This window comes from Epinephelus moara, chromosome 10 (genome assembly GCF_006386435.1).
Source record: "Epinephelus moara isolate mb chromosome 10, YSFRI_EMoa_1.0, whole genome shotgun sequence".
Lineage (NCBI taxonomy): Eukaryota > Metazoa > Chordata > Actinopteri > Perciformes > Serranidae > Epinephelus > Epinephelus moara.
The window spans coordinates 19,458,832-19,482,902 of record NC_065515.1 but is presented as its reverse complement, the minus strand read 5'-3'; the positions used below and the strand labels follow the sequence as shown (position 1 = coordinate 19,482,902).

Here is a 24,071-nt window from a genome sequence, read left to right as displayed (position 1 = left end):
CCTGTAATCCCTCTTGCGCTTGCTAAATAATTCACAACCCTCGGTGTAATTGCAGTTTTTAAAATCATCAATTTATAGTAATTGATGACCGGAAGGGCCATGAATTCAAACACCTTTGCTGCGTAGCGCAGCATTATGGACCATATTTAATTTGTCCTGCCAAATTGTTATATCTGCTCTCCACACAGCACCCACAAGCAGTGAGGAGCTGTGAATGTACTGCAGAAATGTCCAAAACTCAACATCTTACTTACTCTCAAAAACTCCTTCTACCCTGAGTTCACCTCTGAAACTGTATTATTTGTCATCCAAAGTCATAAGTTGCCAGTTACTCCATAAAACATATGATGTTGAGCAATCAATTATTCTACATAAAATGTGGATCTCTCCTTCAGGAAAGACACTGCTGATCTCTAGATAAAAATTACTTACTAAAGGGAGTTGCAAATCATTGCATGAGTTGACCCGAGGTAATGATCCCAAACCCCCAAAAATGCTGGAGGTGAGGGGATTTCCTGTTTTTTATTAAAGCACTTGCCCCTCCAGTAGGCTCTGTCCCTACTGAGATAGGTTTATGAGTTTTACTTTGGGCCATATGTGTACTGGCCAAAGCACTAATAGTACACAATATTACACACAATATTTATACTACTGTAAGTATAATAGACACAACAATATAGTGACAAAACCAGAGATCTAGCTGAGTATGCCAACTGTGTAATTTTAAGGTCATTCTCGTTAAGTAGACTAAATGATTTCACTAGGGACATTTGGAGGGATGATATTCAGAATATGGGTGACTTTGCTGCTCTACTTTTTTTGTTACTATGATTTCAAGTGTAAAACTGAAAGTGTGCTGCTTTTGAGGGTTTTACTATCATTGTTGATATTCAGAAAACACTATTTGTTTGTCTGAGATAATGCTTTAACCATGCCAACACCCCACCTCAATACATCTCAGTACATCTTTTCACAAGAAATTGTAAAACATGCCTCTTGGTATAGCCTGACGTGTACTCTTCTAACATGGTGGAAGGAATCTGCGGTGTTTTGAGTAACTCCACTTCCTCAGGGAACGATTTATACATCACACAACGCCTGAACCAGGAGAAGGCCTGACAGTCTCAGAAATGGGAATGTCAGATATCTGACTGAGGTTTTTATGCCAGTTTTCTCGTTGTACTGAGTTCTGTGGTTTGGGTCAGGGAATACTGAGGCCTTAGAGAGATTCAATACAGACATTTTGTTGATGTTCTCAGAGATGGTCCGTTTGACATTTTGACACTACTTCTATTAGCTTTGTCCATTTCCACCACTGGCTTGTCAGTCAAAGTGAGAGAGATGCCGGAATCTCAGGTCTGAATATCAAATGACGGTTGGCTAATCATGCATGAGGGTCCGTCAATTAATCATCAGACTATGGACCTTCATCAAATAACCAATTATGCTGTAAAGAAAGCAAGACACAAATGAATGATTTTTATAGAAAAAACATGTTCTGTATGATTAAAATTGCCATTTAGGTTAGGCTAAACAGTTTCAGTTCGCTAAGAAACAACTAAATAGATTCTTTTTATAAGCTTTGACATTATAATGGGTAAAAATGAGGTATTGTTGCAGCACAGAGAAGCTGCAGAGAGAAAGACAAAGAGGGATAACCAAATTGGTAGATCACAACAAAAAAGTCGTCACAATCACAGTCACAACATCTTAAAGGACTTAAGTGTCAGAAATAGTCTCCTGAGATTATCCTATGATCTCCCAAGATGTGCAAATTCTTCTCAACCTTCCCACATAACTTAAGTGCATTCCCACTGTGAGTGATACAGTAAATGTGTCTGCAGAACAAAATTGCTGTCTCTAAAAGCCAGTTCAGCAGATGGGGGGGGAGGTGCCCATGATAATGCATACTGGCTGAAATTACATGCAAGGCCACCATTCTAAAGCATTTAACAAAAGGGCCATCCAGTGGCATAGCATGGCATTGAAATGACAGTCTTGCCCTTGCTTTGTCTAACACGTCACAAGATGGCAACGTAGTATCTCTTTAGCTCCTAGAGGTCACGGAGGATGGATGCACCACTAATCTCTGACACTCACTCCAGGATTGGGGGTGAGAAATCGACGCAAACTGGGGCTTTAGATAACTTTGCTATCCACCAGTGACCTCAAATGCAGAGACATCTCCTGGCCCGCTGTGCTCTGTCAACCAAATCCTTCTTACTGCTTGGTGACTTCAGACAAGGATATGTTGGCCGCCCCACAAGGATAAATCCGGGCAAAGAACAGACTATATATTAATCTGGTATTGTCTTTTTATTGTTTGGGGAATAATGCAGTGGAAAGAAATGATTGATCGGAGGGCTTGAGAGACTTTTATATTGTCAAAACGGTCCATTTAGAGATCTGTGGATGTTTCTCCAGGGGGCATGATCTCACAAATCCAAAGAACAAACGTGTCATCATGTACAAGTGTCCTGAGTGTTTCCTCTCAACACTAAGGAACAAAAAGTAGAAACATCAAGAACCTGCTAACTCACCGTTTAGGTATAAAAGATTGTCAACGAGTCCATCAATGAAACATTGATTAAATATTTTCCATATCATAAATAACATGAGTTAAACTGCTCAAATTTACTTTTTAAATTCTGTGTAACTCTATCACTTCCCTGCACTTTTGCACTTTGTGAATTGTAAGTCTTTGCTGTATTTTTATTAGCCTTTAAATCACGTTGGATTGCCCTGGTGAATGAATGTTGCATTGCCCAAAAAATGCTTCTTTGGCAATAAAATTATGTCTGGTCACACAGGTTAACAGTTTTTGATGATCATGCAGATTTAAGTATCATTATTAAGTACAATTTACATACTGCGCCAACAAATGTCTCCGGTACAGACAGGTGGACAGATAAATAGTGCCCCAACTGTAACTGCCACCACACCTCAAGAGGGAATATTATCAGGAAGGTTTGTGGTTTCATTGATTTCAAGACTGCAATCATCCCCCATCTGATGTAGTGGGCTGAGGGAGGATAAGTGAAGCTCCACAGTCTGCGCGCCAGCTCTGTTTGACAGTGGGACAACTTTGAGATAACTTCAGCAATAACAATCCCCCAATTAAAGAGTTATTTCCTGCAAACACCGGATGCCAAGTCATTGTCATTTTGTTCTCGACAATTATGTAAAACTGTCTCTAATTACAACATGTTGTAAGAAGTAGAAAAGTTCCCCCAGATACCTCTGTCTTGTTTTATTTATTTGGCTTCTATCTTAAAATGCATGTTGTTTTTTCTTTGCGTATCTAAAATCTGTGGTTTCTGTAATTAGTATTCTGATTTAGAGTGGTTTAAATTTTCTTTTCCACTTTTGTCCAACAGAGCACAATTGTAGGTTGACCCCATTCCAATACTAAAAAATGCATAACGCACAAAACAACTCTAATGGCCCTCACTGGAAATTATCTCCGTACAAGTCTCTAATGGTGCTGTCAGGAGTGAGTTTCAAACCATTAAGCAATTTGCGGTGAATCAGGGCACACGGAAATAAATTGAATTCACACTCGCTGTGGTTGAAACTTCTCAAGACAGATGGAGAAGAACATGCTCGCACTGTATTTCTGAAAGAATAAGCTCAGGGAAACCAAAGCACTACCATATTTGGTTTTTATAAAAGGCTTAATGAATGATGATGTTAACTTCAATGTCCTTTCCTCTTTTTAACCTGTCATGACAGCATAGACATTTCAATCGACTACGTGGATACTGAGAGCAACAGAAGGAGAAAAAATCCATTGTCTCTCTCCATCCTTCATTCATCATGTGCGTATTTAGGTTTTAGGTCAAATTTAATACTGAAAATGTGCCTCAGAAGCCCTCAAAACTTTTGGCGCCTTGACATATTTATGATTACAGAGAGTTTATATATAGGCTACATGACATCCACCATGAAAATAAACATGATGAATTAATCAGTTGAGCTTTAATGGGTATGTATTTATGGAACTGAATCCCAAAGCTTACTACGCCTGTGTGCTGTGCCGTGCCAGACCTCAATCCACAAACCTCTGGGAGCAGCGACGAGGATGCTTATTTGTGTCCTCTGGCATTGTTCATCACTATTCTTTCCGCATGTCAGTGGCACAGAGAGGGAAAGCTTTGGACTTTTTCTGCATAGCAACCCAATTACTACCAGGAAAATAACTATATTGATTGTGACTACAAAAGGTGACCGCACGTAATAACTTATTTTATGAAATAAGAAAGAGATGGCAAGTTTAATTTCCTGATGCAGGTTTTTCATAGATACATTTCCCCTCCAACTGAGGTACGCTATCAACATTATTATTTTTTTGCTATCAATATTAAACTCAATCCACAGATGTGAAATTAAATGTTGGTCACCAGAACATAATTAGAGATTATAATAACAATTTATTTAATTTACTTATTACTCAAAATGTGTTCTATCATTCTGTTTAACAGAAATACAGGTTAACTTAAGAAATATCTAGTAATTGTACAAATATTTCCTAATTTTGTGTTTTTAGGAGGTAATTATTTTTAAATTGAGCCATTATAATTACAACATTTAATGTCTTGGATATCAAATAAAATAAATAAAATAAAATAAAACAAAATTAAATAAAATATCCCAAATGCAACAGGATAAATTATCAAACTACTAGTTTTTAAATCCACAGTTAAATTATCTTAATTATCCTTATTGGTAAACACACTGCAACAGAGATAAATACCTGAAAAAACACTACAGAGAATACTGAATAAATGACAGAAGTGCTACATTTTTTGGCAAAAAATATTGTGATGTGAAGGTGCCCATCCCTCTGACAAAATCACATCCACACACACACACACACACACACACACACACAGAAACAAACACATATACACAGCCACAGAGCCTACGCAGTTCACCATTGTCAGGTCTAACCGCACAGTACAGTAAGAGCAGCCCAAACATCCTGGCTGCATTTTATCTCCCTATTAAGGACTCTGCCAGCAGCTCTTCACTAGTAATGAACTTCCTAAACTAACAGTCGTCACCCAGCTTGGTGACAATATCACCAGTCAACACAAACAATCAATTGCGTCTGCTGCAATAACGTTGAGAGGAAGTGCCTCCAATTTATCTTTATTAAATCAATAGGGATTTGATAGCCTTACCTGCAGTGGAGTGCTTGGCCCAGTGTTGGAGCTGTAAGTGTCTAGTGCATTGGGACAGGGGGAGATCTCTGGTTCACTTGTTGTTTGTCGGGGATGGGGTAGTTTGCTGTGTGGCTCGTAGCGACACTCCTAAGGGCCCACTGTGAATAGAGGTCAGGATAATAGACACAGTCACACAACAAAGACTGATAATCCTGTCTCGCCCCACAGCTCCCGTGTTGCAATCAGACATTTTAAGGGCAGTTAAGCTGCAGCGAGGGGCGGCTGAATGAACCGCGGTTAGGAAAGACTCCCAAGCTCCCATTATGGACAGTAACCGGTGTCAATTCGCAGCAATTAGACCACTCAGATGTGTCAGTAGACAGGCCTCAAATTAATAAATAAATAACGTCGACCACAAGTGCTCGCTGATATAGCCTTTTGAGTCATTTGAGTCTCCCAGTGGTCTATTTCAGTGCAGAACACTTAGTCCTTCAAAAAGTGACGAGGTGTACCTCCTCCTCCCACTTATCCTGGATGACCTTTGAGTGAAAATAGTCCTTAGTGAGCAAGTTGCTTAAATCTGCCTCCGCTGGTCGTCAGAAACATTTGTTTAAAGTGGCACAGATCCTTTAATGCTGGCTCATTATCAGTTTGAAATTCTGAGATAAACAAAACAGTAAGCAAGCCCACTTATACTCTTATTTCCTGCAGTACACAATTCAAATCTGACGTGAGCATTAGCCACAACCTGAAGAGCCTATAATTTAACAGTGAGGACAATCAATAAATGAAGGCATGGGATACATATATTTCCCATCTGATATTGAAAGCTACTGAAATGTTTGGACCAAGGTTGTTGCCTAAGGCCTTGGACTAAAGGGGAGCAAAAGAGTAGCCTCGGGCTCACCACTGTGTTGCTTCTACTGCACAATGTTTTTTGGGAATCATCACAATCTGGAGGACGTAACCTCCAAGTTGGCCCTGTGTATATGCGCCATTATTGATTTTGTTCGTAAAATTAACATAGTATGGGAGAGTTATTTGGCTATAATATTCATTCATCCTAAACAATCTGGTTGAGGGAAAAGGTGATAACCTTTCTTATCATTTTCTGTGAGAATAGACACATAAGAGAGCCGTCTGACATGATGCTTAAAATTAAATGATGCTACTCTGTGAAAATAGTTCATTGGGGAATTTTCCAAAAAGAATACACAAAGCTGTTTATGGTTACTTTTTCTCAGGGTCTCATTTCTCATATTGTGGTCTTTCACAAAGAACAAAGCAAAAGGACACAAAGCAGAGCTTCTGAATTTGACTAGGGGCACTCAATCAAGAGGAAGTCATTACTTCAGAATAAGGGGCTATGCTTTGCTGCCCAACTTCAACGGAATACCTCACCTTTCACCAATGCATAAATAATGTGCCAACTGTCTTTGATCTGTTGGAGGTGATAACTTCACAAGCGTGTGGACACCCTCCACTGATAGAAGAGGCTCTGCTCTGTCCAAATATGTGTCAACAAGCATCACGCTCACAGAAATGTACCAGTGAGGAAAGAGTGAACAAAGGGGGAGCTATTCACGGACAAAGGCTATACAATGTTAGTGGAAAGGAAAACATGCGAGAATGCATTTCTATTTGAATAAAGGCTGCAACTAATAATTATTTTCTTCATACATTAATGTGCTAATTATTTTCTTGATTTGTTGTTCAATCTCTGGTCTTTAAATGTCAGAAAACACTGAAAAATGTCACATTTTCTCCAAGCCCAACCGTCCAAAACCTGTAAAGTATTCAGCTTACAATCACAGAGGACTAAAAGAACCCAGCAATTATTTATATTTAAACAATTAATTGATTATCAATTAATCCATTCATAGCCTAATTGCTTTACTCTAGTTCCAACTTCATAAAGTTGTTAAAGCGTCATTCTGATGCATTCTATATTTTGTATTTATTTCTTGAAAACAGTATCAAGGAGACAGGTCTAACCCTTAGAAAGTAAGACTCTTAGCATTATCTTTGAATGATGTGGTTAGGGATCACTTTTTTTCTCTCAGCAGAAAAGAAGTCACATTAATGACAGCTGCCCGCGGCTCCTCAGTGGCTGTATTGGACACTTCAGATTGTGATTCACTCCAAGAAATCACAGAAGCCTGTAAAAACCCTCTTCTGTGTCAGCGGGGCAGATTGGGTGACTGTTCCTGGACAGTCAGACACCCTGACACAGCTGAAAAGAGGAAAAAAAAAAATAACAAAGTAAAGTCAGCACACAAAGCTCTCCTCTGAGAGGTCAAAGTGAAGACAAGGCCCCCTTTCAGCCAGAAAGAAAAACAAAAGACTGAGTGACTTTCAACACGCCTGCTTTAACCAAAGGGCCCAAACCGTGTGAAATGAAGGGTCACCATGTAATAATGGTGATATTAAAAACTGTTATAATTGCCTCTCATTTCCATTTCAGATTCAAGCATTGAAAAGATGACCAGTAATGGCCCAGCCCTCACTGAGGCAATTTATTTAATCCTTATTCACCGCTGTGAAGTGGTGAGGAAAGTGGACATGGCAATATTTAACTCTGTTTGTGCTTCATACATTCTTTTTTTATATATTTCATGATCCAGTTAATTCATTTTTAAAGTCCAAAACTATGCAGCAGAATATTTTGTGCAACCTTTAGGATGTCTGGCGAAATGTCTACAAGAGCAAATGCATCTTTAGTTCTTTCTATATTGCAGTGAATGAGGCAGAAAACAGGTTGAGTTTAGCCAAGGGAACTTATTAGCCGAGCCTCCCTGGTGGGTGAACTTCCAGGGAAAAGGCAAGAGAGGCTTCTTCTTCAGAGTTGGCTATAATGCCATGAGCATCCTCTGCTGGTATAGAAATACTTCAAACACCCAGCCCCTAATGAAACACACCAGAGAGGCCCTATACTAATTAATACACAATCTGCATGAATAACCCATATGTGGATACTCAGTGTTCAATCTTACGTTATAATCAGATCTTACACTGCACAATACTCTAATGAGCACATACATTAACTCAGGGGAATAGAAGGTTCAACTGTACTCAGTATCATGATGTATGCAGATGACAGTGTGTAAAATATCCGTTCATTTTTATACAGTTGGGTTTGTTTTTTTTTCACAAGAAGACTTCATATGTAAAGGCAAGGGAAATAAAGCCAAGCATTATGTATGAGCCCTTCAGTTTAGATGCACTAACAGAGTAAACAGTGTTGGAGACAACATGGTCATATCACTAAGTTCAGGTTAAACCCTGTAACTCCTAGGGTTGCAATTAAAATCAGATTGAATTACTGATTAATCTGGCAGTTATATCTTTTGATGATTCATATACATTGTTTTACTTTAGCATCACTGTAGCTAAACTTGAAAGTAATGTATGAATAAAGTCAAAAAAAGAAAAAAGTCAATATCATCACCCTGCTTAGCAACCACGTCCCGAAGACATGTATTTTAATAAAGCATGTAGTTAGACCAGGAGTCCACAACCTTTACTATCAAAAGAACCATTTTTGGCACAAAAAAAAAAAAAAAAGTCTAGAGCCGCAAAACATATTTGAGCCTCATAATGGAGGTAACGCAGCCTATAAAGTCTAAATTAGGTCTAAATTAGTATTCATCATTCATTAAAACGTTTTACCACAGGGTAGTTCCTCTGCAGTTGGCTATTTATGATTATTTGGTAGTTTAACTTCATGGTGTTGATAGTGAAAGCACATGCATTAGCTGGGGAATGATTGAATTCTCTATTTTTCTCGAAGACCTTTTTTTGGATTTGGAATCCATAGCTGTACTAGCTAGGGAGACTCAAGACATGCCAACCCCCACATTGAGGGTCAGCAAAATTCAGAGGATAAGGCAGCAGGCTGTAGACGTATAAATAGATGCACTTTTTTTTTTAATTCAGTGTATAGGCTACACATTTTTACAGTTGGAGAATTTAAGAATCACTTTAAGCCTACAATGTAGAGAAATAAAAATTAAAATGTTAAATTAAATAACCATTACTCATGTCAATATGATTTTTGTCACAATTATTATTATTTTTTTGTAGCCACTGGAGTGGGGCTACAGAGCTGCATCTACCTCAGAGCCGCAGATTGCCCACCCCCTGAGTTAAACTGATGCACATCTATCCACTTGCTTCAGTAGGGTAGTAAGTTTGTAACCTGTAGAGAATAACCCCCCTATTTATTCTTTTTTTTTTTTTTTTTAATTATTAAGATACTTTTTTTTATTTCATTTTGTTTTGTTCTGTTTTTATGATGGCTGTCTTTTTGTTGGGTTGTTTTTTTATTTCTTTCCCCTTATATAGCTGTTGTCTGTATACGATAGAAAAACGTTTGTCTGATTTTTGTTCGTATTTTTAAATAAAAAAATTTTTTTTCAACAATTAATCAATTAATTGACCCAAAATAGTTACTAATTTTGATTGATCTAGTTTTCTTAATTTAAATAAACATGGAACTTTGCTGTATATTAATCATGTACCCTGAAGTTCAGTGTAGTTTTGCATCATTGTGTGATCAGCAGACATGTTTGTCAATCCAAAATTACAGCAAATCATCATCTGAGGTAGCCTAAAGCCCAATCAATAATCCATTAACAATCTTAGCTGATCACAGATGGAAATATGTTGGTGAATTAGAATCAAGAAATTGCAAAGAAATGTTAAAGTTATGTTTGAGATACTTCAGAATTTATGTCTCCATTATATAGTTTGTCCACCAGAGAGCACTGACAAGGTTATTTTAATAACATAAATATCACATACAAATACAGGGACTCCTTATCAAAAATGTTTGTTCATATACAAAATCCGTCATCAAATTTGTTAAACTGTCAAATACTGATTTCATTAGAAGTCAAAAACATCTAGTATTTGTTGGGCGATTATTTGGAGGTTTCACCCAACACAGACAATATGTGACAAAAACAATTCCTGTCAATAAGTGGTCTATTTTCCATACAAACCAAATGTCTAACCTGAGAATCTAAAATTTTTTGAGAGCTCGAAAAAGCTTTGTTAAAACTCAGAACTTTGCCAAAATACTATTCCCAAAACAAACCTGCTCTGCTGACAAAGAACAGTTCTACAACTTTTTATTTTAATATTTCATTTAGAAAGTATTGAACAAAATACTCCAAAGTAAAAAGAAAAATGTTGCTCGTGGTGTTTGGGCAAACAGTCGGTAATATTTACCCGTAAACCAAAAACAAGAACCACTTCGGGACTTGCAGCTGCAGCAACATGCACTGTACTGTATTCCCAAGATCCGTGGCAGAAAAGCTACTTGAACCATAAAATAGATTGCTAGGCCTATGAAAAACCACCATGTGGGCACAATAATAACGCATTGTCCACAGATACACGGGCTGTAGCAGTAATCTTCAGATCTCCTCAGTGAGGAAATATAGATATTTGTAAAAGCACTGAGGGGATTAGGCAGGGTTTTCTACCTCCTGCGGTACATGGCCTGAGTCATGCTGGGAGCACCAGGAGCTCTGTGGAAGTCTGGTGAGGAAGGAGAGGATTTGACCTAGCTGCTGCATTATTCTGATATGACCCAAACAAAGCCATCAGCATGGGACCAGTGTAGGGGGTGCAGTCTGTGTCTGTCTCTTATCCTCCCTCTCTACAATGAAGATGAATATATAAACAGAATTTGCAAGAAAATCAGTTATGTTAAGAAGCAATGATTTCAGAATTAAAAATGAAGTTATGTTGCTACGTGAACAATATAACACATAAGTAAATTAGTTAATATGTTCTAATTAATACAGTATCATTAATACTACACATGGTGGCTACACTTTACTTAAAAGGCACAATAAGTGTGAGCTTTATCTAAAAAGTGTACAGCATTCTTCTAAACAGGCTCTTCCCCAACCTATTAGTTCGCACATCTGATGTACACATACAGCTGTTAACCCTCTCAGTGATTCTCCTGAGTTAATTCCTAATGAAAAATAAATTGAGTTGCTCCCTACACTTTTATAACATTTCCTCCTCAGAATAAATGGGCTCCTTCATGAGAAAAGACACACTGTTGTTAATGATTTTATAAGCAGGGAGCCCACCTGACATCCTGTTTTCTATTACTGTTCTTTATTCAATTTGCAGGGCGCGCTGCAGGTGACCTAACCTATAAAAGGGCACTCCAAATTAAATTATCAGAGCTCCTTGAAATTTTATAAATTCAGAATCGGCCTCACAGAGGGATCTCATACCAGAAACTAATGGCTTCACCTTTAGCTTTGCATAAATCAATCGCACCAAAGGTTAGAACACATCATGCCAGGATGTATCAATGCAGTTTTTAACATCATAACATGTAGTAATTTTGGAAGTGTGAATGGCAGGTGTATGAGGTCATACATGAGAATGTTTGTGTGTCCTTGCATGTATGCACACACATATGATTGATTACTCAATCTGTTTTGAAGACCAAGAAGAAGAGTAAAACCCACCAACAATATCAAGTATGTTGCATAATGTAAAAATAAACCTATAATATGAGCATGTAATTCATTCACAACTTCATGACTGATATTGGCTTTGAGGGTCGATGCATGTCATTTATACATCAAATACTGAAAATTAAGAATTATAAAAAATAGAAGAAAAAAAATGGATGCGCTGGAACGCATCATCAGTGATGTATCCTGGGTTCATTGGATGTTTCAGGTCTCGCAACATCATACACCCTCGCCCAGGCGACCCAGCAGGAATTGATTAAGCTACGGCTTGCGTCCCAGCAGCATAAGTATGCCACATAATGTAGATATAAAATTAGAATATGAGCACGTAATTTCATCCACAACTTCAAAACTGATATGGGCTTTGAGGGTCGATGCATGTCATGTACGAATAAAATGCTGAAAATTAAGAGTCAGAAAAAATAGAAATAACAATTTCTAAATGTACATCAGAGCGGAAATGATTTGTCAGTCAAAAATTAATAGGTAAAAATTTTGATAACTGATTTATTGTTTAAGAATTTTACTACTTTAAACTGGAAAACATTCTCTCAATGTGAGGATTTGCTGCTTTCTTCTGTTTTATGCAACTGTAAAATGAATATCTTTGAGTTTTGGCAGTTAGTACAAACAAGCCAATTGAAGATAATACCATGGGCTTTCTGAACTTTTGATGGTCTTTTTTTAGAAACATATTTTAGAACAAAAGATCAGTCCATTCATTGAGAAAATACTGAACAAAATAATTGAAAATAAAAATAAAATAAAAGGTTGCAGCCCTTTTTTTACAAATATAGATTAAAAGATGCAAAGAAAAGAGAATATAAAAGCAGATTTCTTTAATATTGTTTAGATGTAATCTACTGGGAGGAATCATGGAAATGCATTTTCCATAATGATTTCAATATGATCAGTTTCCGTGACTATTCAGCAATTATTCCTATTTGAATACAGTTGAAAAACTTAATATAAAAGCAATACTGATCATCTTACTTTGTGCAGTAGTGAAAAGTGGCAGTGTAAAGCTTTGTCACCCCAATAGGGTCCCCTTTAACCTTGAAAGAGCACGAGCTCTTTCCACTGTCATTTTGTTCCAGTTGGTAACCTAACAAGAGGTTGGTGGCAGAAAAAAAAAGCCCAATCAGTAACACTTGTTGCACCTGAGAACATGGAAATTTTAGACTTCTGTGTTCGAGAAAATGGAAAACATTGTCTTGTAAAGAAGTCGGGAATATGGATAGGATCATTCAACTGTGTTCAATCTGAGTCAGGACAAATTCCTTTATGAAGCAGTCGTGCGTGAAGGAAATTCATTTGTAAATTGCACCCGATCTTTGGAGAAATTGCTCCTTTTTCCAATTCAAGTCCAGACGCAGAATTGGCACAGAACAAAGTCTATTTCATATATGCAACTGCACAAGGGTTTCACCCCAGTTAAGTATATTTCACTTTGAGCACCAAACTAGGCAGTTTAACATTAACTTTTCACTTTAGTAGTATCCTCTGTTAGTTTTTTTACAAGCTGTGAGCCAGGACTGATTTTATTAAAAAATAGTAATAAATGTATGATTTTGAAAGACCTTTTTATTCTCTTGCATGAATTTAATTATTTGGCTATTTTAAGGGAAGACAAAGAAATATGTAACCCCCAATAATTTTAAGTAAATGGTCTGTCCTCATCAATTCATGTTCAAGAAACAGAAAGACAAAAGGGAGACTTTCTCATCAGGAACACGGATCTGAATGTGAGTACACTTGACCACAAAGTCCAGTTCGTTTGACTAGTGTGAACCATAAATGGGCACTGTGTGTCAATCCATACCTATGTCCACTTGAAAAGGTGACCTCCACTATGGCTAATGTGTATTCGAGTATAGTTTGCATCAAGTGTAAAAACCAACTGTACCAAAACACGGAAGTGGACCGCTTTTTATCGTAGGAGCAGGTGAGTAGAGTTGCAAAGGCATTTCTCAACTTCGCCCGCCTCTTCCAAAATCTGCGTATGTGCCATGCAGGTGCCATCTCATCCTCTGAACAGCATGGGCGTGGGTGATACTGTAGAAAGGCAGGCGAGCGGTTGTTCTTGACATTGTCTCCAGAATATAAACCATGGTAAGCATAATGCGAATGTCGGCTTCATTATATGGGCTTGGGAACTTGTGATTGGCACTCTTTTCTACACTGTAGTGACAACAAAAACAACTGTGACATAGATAATGATGCAGGTGTACTCTGATACGGAACAATATAACTGATGTGAAAGCTAAGTGATGGGGGAGGTCCCTCAGAATCACATGGTCAAAAAAAATATTGATGTTGAAATCTATGTGTACAGAGCTCTCTGGAATACGACACTTATTTGGAAGCAAAGAAAATAAATGACATTTTTGTGCTTTAACGGGAATTGTAGCTCTGACTGGTAAATTCTCATTCCTCTTCGACTCAAGGAGATTGAGAGAGCAGTGGTGGTCAAGCAGGCTAGGAAGGGGTGAACAGAGTTAACGAGAACAAAGCCATTAGTCAAAGAAATAAAAAGTTATTTTCTGATTGTTCCACAATGGTTACAGTCTTAAGCACAAATAAACACGCCCACACCTCTGCACAACCCTGCAGGAAGGTGCTGCATTGCCAGATTTTGCGTGAATTCAGCTTAAGCGCAGGCTTCATCACGCCTGCTTAGCTTCCCTGCTCTGTATGTATTTGGCCCAACCTCAACCTTGATCAAACAGATACACACACCTGTAGCTCACAACCACACAGCAGCAGAAAGTTCCTATCAGCTAGGGACTACACAACTACCCAAAGGTTAACACCCAGAAACGTCCCAAACAAACTAATATTAGAAGAACATAAAGACAATACAGAGGACAGGTTCTCTGTAGATAAATACACCTCCACGCACTGCTAATTAATGACTGAGAATGATTACTTTTATGTGAGTCTATATATTGTTTTTTTTTAGGGAAATGCTGCACAGTATGCCCTTCAGCCCTGGTGTCATTTAGTGGAGAGGATTAATAGGCACCAAATAAAAGCACGTTCAGTAACTATATAAACACATAACATTCACACACTTTTATTCTAAAATCTAGTCACTGATTTAGGAAGTCTTGTTGTCTCCACAAGGACACATGACTGTAAGTTCCTAACTTCCATATAAATACTGTATTTTTCTCCTTACAGTTCAATTGTTGAGCATAAATTCCAAAAGTAGTGCTCACTTTACCAAGTCACTACTTTGCTCTGCCATGTGACATCCAGGGGGCTCTGCAATATCTCGGCAGTGCAGACGTTAATGTTCTGTATGTCCCATTTCCTGAACATAATTTACAGAGTAAAGAGTGTTTCTGACAGACCACACGTGTGTGACTGAGTCTGATTAACATTATATTTGTTGCCTTGTTGCCTCATTAGACGTTCTCCTCCTGCAAGGAGCGACGTCATTTGGCATTTAGTTAATATATTATTACCCAGAGTTGAATATTGTATGTTGATAAGGGAGTCTTATACAACATGACAGTGAAACAGATATAAAAAGTTCTGAATTCAGAACTTAAAGGAATGCTCTTGCATGACATTGTACTTGCAAAGCTTACCAGTGTCATTCACTCTATACCGACTCGAGTCTGACCCTGTCAAAGTAAAGTTAGGCTGCTTCAAGGAAGGAAAGAAAAAAATAACATTGAGCCACTTTCTTTTTTTTATTATTAATATAAATGAACTGCAGTCCTCCTTTCAACTAAGTGAAAGAAAGCACCTTTTCATTATGGACTTTGTATTGGTCAATTGCACTGTACACCACATGTCCAAACTGCAGACCAAGACAACTAACCCCCATTCCACTCCGTCATAGTCACACACAGGAACTTTGATCTGGCGACCCATCCAATTACTTTTACAATTACGCCAAGTGGTTTCAAGTGTGTTATTAAAACCTGTCAGATATTTCCAGGGACATCCACTTTGACTCTAGAAACAATTTAGCAATAGCAGCAACGGTGGCCTTGAACGCTCCGGTGTAACAAATGGACGTGTGTGGTCTCGAAAGCCGTGCATCTCTTAAGCTTAACTCGGCTGTAGAATCGCTTGCTTGTATACTGGCAGCTCGGCGGTCATATTTGTCTGTAAATAGCATGCAGGCTTTTTGTATGTGTATGAAAACCGGTTTGAAAAAAACTGTGGATAAAAGTTTTGACAGTCCAGTTATTACTATTCAAAATCATCCATACGCAAATGCATTAAATTTCAGAACTGCTGAATATTTGATTTATTATATTACACTGTAAGTGCTGCATAGAATTGGTCGCAATCTGTCCTTGGTGGCAATATATGAAAAAAAAAGGCAAAACTTACAGACTTTTACTTCATTGTAAGTATAGTCAAATTTATCTGAACTACCTCTACTGGAACATTTAAATCAAAAGTTCATCAAGGTCAAAAAAACGGTAAAACTGAAGGCTGAAAACCATTAGTATTTAGACTAAGTTATATAACAATCAGGCCCTACGCACTCCATATGACGGCCATGTGGCACACTCGCAAGCTGAGGAGGAAATGCTGTCTGGTGCTCTGTTCCAATTGTTCGGATGTGGGAGGAAGCAGACCCTAACCTGACTCCTGACCACCAGGCAGCTGCTTGAACAGAGAGCCAAACCCCTCCTTTTTCACTACATCTCTAAATCTACAGGAACAATAGAGTGTGTGGGTGGTTCAGACACACTTGCAGCAAACAACACTTGAACATCACGAGTTCCTGTCTGCCTTCACATCTACAGCAGTGACAATAAAGCGGTTTAACTAAACTTAAGGTCGAACTAGAAGGTGTTTGAATGTCACGTTAGATGTTTCATGTTCGTTGACTGCAGATACACAATACCTGCAAGCTGTTTTAATGCATTTTTTAAAACAATGGAGGGTTTTATCTACGAGAGTTAACTTGCTGTAAAACAGAGAGCAGTCAAAGAACCACCCAAAGCAAAGCCGCTAGCCAACAAAATGCCATATGACAGCAAATAAAACATATCATTAATTTAATTATAGAACGAGTTTTGATCCTGCTTTTATATTCTAAATTTCATAAAAAATAAGCACTCCCTCTACAATCAACATTCAATAGATAAAATCAGTAGTAAATTGTGATTTTAGACACATTTAGACAAGTTTGCGTAATCACAGACAGGTGTAATGTCCCACATTACTAAATCATGAAGTGATGACATCATTCACAATACCAGGACAATTAATTTAAATATAAATTATGTAATTACTTACACCTGTAGGTCTCCTACTGTGTCATGCCAAAATGTCTTTCATCAAAAAGGCCCATTGCGGGAAATTTTGAGAGGACTATATAGGGCAACAATTTCACACAAGGCAATATTACACTAAATAGTAAACAGGAAGTGATTGGGGACACTTTCACAGTTCCTGCCTAGTTGTCGCTTGTCAACATCTAGCTAACAAGCAAAAGAACAGTTTACAAGACTTCACTACGAGTTTCAAGATCCTAACAAATTTTGAAATTGTGTTGCATTCCTTATCTCTTTATTTCGGTGGTGTTATGGTTGCATTTCAAGTCACTTTTACCCTATAGCTGTCCTCCAAGCTGCAGGCTACCAGCTTCACAGTAGCTAACATGTATCAGAGGACGCCTTTCCTCCTCCTGTCGTTAGTTAATATGGAGACCCAGATTCGCACAAAAGCCATATACATGTAAAATGTAATGTGTATGGTCCAAATTGCAGCTAGTGGTTGCTGCTATTGGTTACACATCTCCAAGCTCTATAACTGAGCCTCAGTGTTTTTGTCCTCATGAAAAGTTTAATATTCAGACAATACTTTTGGTGTGTGTGGTTATACCTTCTGGATACTGATTTTTAGTGGCCATGATATAAAACAAAAGTACTAGCAAAACAACTGAGTGATTGTATCTTTAAATTGAGACAGAGTAAACATGACATTTTAGCAGAGTAACTACATTCCCTCAGTCTGTTTTATGGTCACACATTACTTACAATCACTCTAAAAGGTCTCCACAGGACACTGGTAAATTCAGCTTGTGTTTTTAAACTTACCACCTCCTGGCATGACGATGGTCACTTGGGAGCGATTCCGTCTGGTCCATTCCTGCTGTTATAAAGTCCACTGATGTTTCCATCGTGTTATTTCCTCTGTGGCAGCAAAACACATGAGACAGCACAAACCTCTGGTAAATTTAACTGGGATGACTGGACACTGCTGAGTTCCTTGTTAAACTGTGACAACAGCTCTCCAAGATTATCTCTGGTTTCTCTGCACTGGGCTGTTTATTCCCCTCTGGCATTTTGTTCTCAGGACTGTAATGTCACACTGTTTTATTACATAAAGAGCTAATAAAATGCTCTTCAAGCTCTAGCGTAGGCGCTAATGGGACAATAAGTTCAGACTTCTAGTAAGTTCATACTTTTGTCGACTCCTGTCTCATAACCATCTGCAAAACATTTCCCTTTGTGGAGAAGTTTCTAATTTGACAAAGAACAGAGGGTTAAATATATCTCCAAAAATGGAATATAATATTCATGACTATGTTTCGTTAGCTCATTATCACCTGAAACTACCGCTTCTTCTACAACTACCTACCTAACTTTTGGACCTCTCACCAAAATCACAGGTGTGAAAACTCCCCCAGACCACGGTCCAGACCAAACAGCCAAACCTTGGTCCAATAAAAAGTGGTGGCCCCCGGTTTGTTTCTGGTGTGATATATATATTATATCTACACATGGAACGGGTCCTGTTTCATGAAATCTGCCTTGTTGTTTCTACAGTACCCCAGAACAGACAAACCAATCGCCAGTTTCTGATGGAGCCATGTGCGTTTTCATGTCAGCCCCCGCAGTTCTCCTATGTGCTTGGCACATGGGTGAAGTATCAGTTGGTTGTAATTTCCATCCCCTACCGCTACATGCCACTAATGCTACGTTCCATTTACCTCAAAAGTCAGAGTTTCAGTATAACAAGTCAGAAAACCAAGGTGTTGTGTTGGCAATACCAGTTCAAGCCAAGTTAGCCATTGTTTAAACAGTACAACATGACAAGGCCTTGTTTAGGAAAGCAGGTTTAGTTCGTTAACCCTGGGATGAGGGAAACTCTGGGTTTTCACTTCCACAAAGACAACCTAAAGGCAACCTAAACTCTGAGTCATTTATCGTGGTAACTGACTCTGTGAACCTAACTTACTTGCCGACAGGTTTTCTTCAACAAACCCTGAGCCTCTCACTGTCTGCTCCCTCTAACAGAGCCCGACATGCTGTTTCATTTCCTAACTGATTCAGTCCGTATCAAAGCTCGTATCAGATGCATTAATCAGCGGAGGTTTACTGTCAGCATCAAAATCCTGGTTGGATATCAGTTTGTTACACAGGACGATCTAAAGTTACCACTTTAATGAGCTGTGAGTCATTTCTTTGAACAGTTTCGCACTCACATTCAGATACCACACAGCATCACGTTACCCCTCATCTCTGTAGATGGATATCTGCATATGTAGGCCTATGCTTTATTGTCGTCAGACCATAGTCAGTGGGTTCCAAGATTTAGTCATAAAATAAAACCTCTGCATGTCCGTGAGTGGAAGATTCTATAAATATATATATTTATAAATTTTTAAATTCGGTATGAATGAAAAAAATCTCTCTGTCACTCTTGATGTGATTGGTCGCACTAATGGCACATGATTCCAATAATACTGGAGATTATATGTTAATATTTCAAAGTGAGCTGTATTATGGTGCACTCTCAAATATGTGGTTTGAAACTGAGTTTCAAAAATAGACTACATACAGTCTGGATGTGTTTTAACAGCATTGCCATGACTGTTTAAATGAATTACATTTGTTGAAGTGTCTGAAATTGAGTCACTGAATGCTGCTAAGCCAGACATCTAAATAGATGTAAAAAAAATTAAAATTCAACGTATTTTAACCTCCACACCTTTTGAAGTGCAAATCACCAAACATATTCATATATTCACATATTCCTGGATCAGTATGAGCTTACAGTTATATCTCTGTGTCTTTGATTTATATAGGTTTTGTTTTTCATCTTCAGTTTTTGGCTCCTGTGATTCATCCCTGTTAGAGTAAAGCTGAACAAACAGATTTAAAATGTAATGTGGGCTGAGGTCTAAATGATGAATAGATGGACAACACTAAATAAAACTTAGTTGTGTTAAGTTATTGACACTTTTCCCTGCTCTGACTCCAGCTTTTTTTAAGAGAAATGTGCACAGTCACATAAACACACAGTATTATCTCTATGTCTACTGGATTCAAATGGAGGCTCTGCCTTTTATTTACATGTTGCCATGGTGAATTGTAGTGTCAGACCTCCATTAATGCTTACTTTTTTTTATTCACTGTGTGCAAAAGCTTAACTCAAAGTGAACATACTCAGAGTTGATTGAACTGACTCTGATCAGCTGTTCTGGAATTGCAGGGTTCTGTCAAGTCAGAATAAAGGGTTTGACTCAGAGTTTGTTAAATCAGCTGTCTGAAACAGGCCCGAGCATTCACAACTGTTGATGCACAGAGCAACCATATTGGATTTTGACGTCTGGGCTGGTGAGGTTTCTCTGACTTTTTGAGTTGGAAATCCGACTTTAGGGTGGTTTCAGTTGAAATATCCGACTGGAAACTCGGAAATCCTGACTTCCCAGTAGAAATGGAACGCACCGAAAAAACGTACGCTTTAGTCCTTTAATTCAGAGAAACTGACCAGATTTTTCCTCTAGTGAATGCATTATGCGTCTGTATGTATACCTAAATGTTCCACAGAGCAGGCACAAACATATAAGCAAACCAAGCAGCTGCTTAGGGCTCCTGTGACCAGCAGAGTGACCCCAAGAGCACTTGAAATGTCTCACAAGCAGAGCCAGTGTTTTATCTTGGGGTGCATTCCGATCGCATACCTTTTCTCTTTATTTTAAGTAGGTACTGCAGCTGCCCTTAAAATGTTTGTACTGTTGCATGCAGTATGCACACAATCGGGACATACTACTTTCTCATAACATTATACCCTGAACTTTGACCCTCTTGCTTTTATATCCGTTACCTTGGAGATAAAACAAACGCCACTCACCAAATTCTCCAGAGATGGTGATCAACCCAGTGATCAGTCGAAAGTAATTCTATAAGATAAGATTCTATCATATTATATTTGCAACAGTGATATTACATCTGCACTGCAGATCTCTGTCACTGCTATTTTAATAGTTATTGTTGGTAATATATATTATTATTTTGTTCACTTATACAATCAATATTCATATTATTACTATTCGACTGCTCGTCAGTTAGCCTACTTGACTACGCTGTCATCCATCAATGCAACTTACGACAGCTCTGATTGGAGCACACAGGTAATGAGTTCCCTGTCGATGTGTGTTTCTGCCTTTTGTTACTGCGTAGCGCCCCCTCTCGGTGGTTAGGGTTTTGGTTCAGTAGCAACTGCGCAAATTACACGACGCCCCCGCCTCCCCCTTGCGTCAAAGCGGGTGTCAATGTCACAAAACTTTAATGAGGAGATGAAGCAGAACTATCCTTCTGGCCACAAAGAAAGTAGAAAACACTATGAGAGTCAACTGCGGGAACAGCATTCAGGTAAACTGCGTCCTCTCGTCGCCATGTTTGATGTCAACAGCTAACGGTAACGTTAGGTTGATGAGCTAACGTTAACTTGCAATGCTCGAGGATGTGTGTCTTGCTAACCTACCTGTTCAGCGCATCTCCCGGTGTGTCTGTGTCGTGCTTGCTTGTCAGTCACCTCCAGGCCGTGTTCTGTGAGTTTGTTTCTGAAAAAGTTAGCGTAAAATACAAGTATTTATTACGTTTGACAATGCCAACGGGAAACGCTGTTTACAGGCTGCAGTTTAGAAACCGCGTCGCGCGCATAGACTGCGTTCTGCTGCTCGCGAACAAGCATTTTCATGCGCATGCGCAAAATGAGCTAGCTCTCCAGGAGCAACCACACATTGGAGAAGTTTATTTACGGCCTTCTGGCAGAAATCTATTCATTTAAACCACGATTTCTTTTCCGAACCTTAACCAAGAAATCTCTTTCTGGCAGAAAGCACTCTAAAGCAAACTTGGGGACCTCTAACAGTATTTATTTATTACATATTTAACTTAAAATATTGATTAGCTGGGCACACTTTGCAATATGGATTTAGATCTCTCAGATAATAACCATCAAGCATTCAGCCAAGGAACTTTATTTAACAACTGAAGTAATTTTATTCACTCAGACTGTTTCTTTTGGGAGGACTGCATTTCATCTATGAGACAAAATAAGGCCATTGATTCTTTTTATTTATTTACTTTGTTATTTGTTCATCATCAGATCAAATGGCTCCTATTTCCCAACAGTGAAACCCTGCTTGGATGTTATTTCAGTGTCAACAAATGTGTTAGTTTTTGTAAGAGATCCCAGAGTGCAAAGCATCTAGTATTACTATACACAAAGTTTGCTCAACAATGTTGTTTCCTGTGTTGTTTATATGATTATATAATGCAATAGGCCTATGGGTATTGTCTTGTTGCATAAAATCAGCTTTTATATGTAAGTAAGACAGAGTTTTTGGTCTCCAAAAGTACATTTCGAAACACATAAGCTGACAAAAATGCCTCTAAGGTTTCTTTTTTACTGGTCAGCCAAATAGCTTGTAAAAGACTCCTGAAATTGTTGTGATTTGTTGACTTTATAAGAGGATATTCTAGATCCTCTTATCTCCCCCTGACCAAACGCTGACAAACATAAAATGACAAAATCTCATTTTCAACCCAAAATTGAAGCTACTGCCTTTTACTCTTGTAATGCTTGTCAGGTGTTATTTCAGTTTCAGAGTGGATATTTCCTCTGAATGAACCGCAGGCTGTTTTGTTAAAGCAGCGCCATCTATCCTTAAGTGTAATGTAAATGTTGTAGGGTTCTCTGCTCGCACAGCAGCTGGCATCTCTGAACCCGCGCAGAGAGCGTACTTTGTCTCTTCAACCTTGTGCACTGAAATATTCAAGAGCTCCAAGTTTATGAGACAGTTGCTGCCATCTGTGCCCCAGCGTTCAGTCCTCCCATCATGGCTGAACATAAGGCCAACATCAGAACAGATATGTGTGAGAAGTGTCAAAATAGATTCTCCAATGTAGTCTGTATTGCAAATCTCAATATTGCCTGAATAGCATAAACAACACTGTTCGTTTGCGCACACACACTCACACACACACATGCAAAATTCTGCTGCTGCAGAGTCAAAATTTCCATATCCATGAGAGAGGAAAGGAAAAAGAGGAAACATTTACACAAGGCTGCCTCCACACAGTTGAAGAGACCTTTTCTCTTAGGTGTCTTTTTTTACAATGTCATTGTGGAGCAAGCAAGCTCCTGTGAGCTTTACGAATTTCTCACTAAATGAGAGATTTCCTGAGACAAAAAAGCGGAGGAGGAAGGGTGCAATCAGTCCAGGTTTGTTCTAGACAACATCACTTCCTTCCTTAGCATTAGGAGAGTGTCAGAGCGAGACATTCAGATGTGGTTTTCACCAAGCACTTTCCCAGGACAGTAATGCTGCGCAATTCTAATGGTGTCATTCAAAGCAGCTGCCTTTCTCAGCAATAAACTGAACGCCTTGCCTAAGCAATTCAAACCGCCTCCACAGATTGCAATACAGTCAACAAAGAACTTATCTTCCAAGTGAAACTATTCATCAATGAATGTGTTTGTGTGCCAAAAAGTAGAAGGTGGTTTGAAAAGACCTCAGTTACACCTGAATGGCTACTTCTCTTTTTTCACTATTGTCACCATTTCACATTTGAATTCACCTGTTTCCGAACTGCCAGTGCCGATTAAATTCTACCCTTTAAAAAAACAATCCAGAGTATTGACATTCATGTGCATAGTGGATTAGCAGAATGATAAATATTAGCGCCTGAAACAGATAGCTTCGAGGCTTTTAAGAAAACTGACATGTGCCATTAGGTAACCTAACACAACTTTGTTTTGTGTGGGTCAGTAACCCACCAGGAAAAACTAAGCAACACCCAGCCGGCTCACTTCCCGCACAGAGAATGGGGTCATTAGTCCATGACAGGTGTCAAAGAAACAAAAGTAAAATGTGTTGTTTTTAATTGCTTATCTTCAAAGGCACACGCAGTATATACTGTAACTGCAGCACAAAGGGCCTTAACGTTCTGTATTTGTTTAACATCACTGTTATTTCAGCCATGCTGATAGAAACACACTGTCTTTATGAGGCACGATGCATAGAAGTGTGAACAATAGCAAACAGCACAATGTTTCAGCAACTTTAGCGTGTGGTATCTTCAATAGACGACTGCTTTAGAGGAAAAGTGTTCAGGAGCAGATA

The 24,071-nt window shown here is 38.5% G+C and overlaps 1 protein-coding gene across 1 annotated transcript in view; it reads right to left on the bottom strand.

Annotated features, from left to right (window-relative positions):
• adgrl2a (adhesion G protein-coupled receptor L2a) overlaps positions 1–21,560 on the bottom strand; it is a 242,152-nt gene extending 220,592 nt beyond the window's left edge. Inside the window, exons 1-3 of the mRNA XM_050054607.1 lie at positions 21,425–21,560; positions 17,749–17,844; positions 5,184–5,323 (exon numbers count right to left, since the gene is read on the bottom strand). The gene's annotated coding sequence lies outside the window, so the exon portion shown is untranslated. The remainder of the gene's footprint in view (positions 1–5,183; positions 5,324–17,748; positions 17,845–21,424) is intronic.
• Between the last annotated feature and the right edge of the window lie 2,511 nt (positions 21,561–24,071).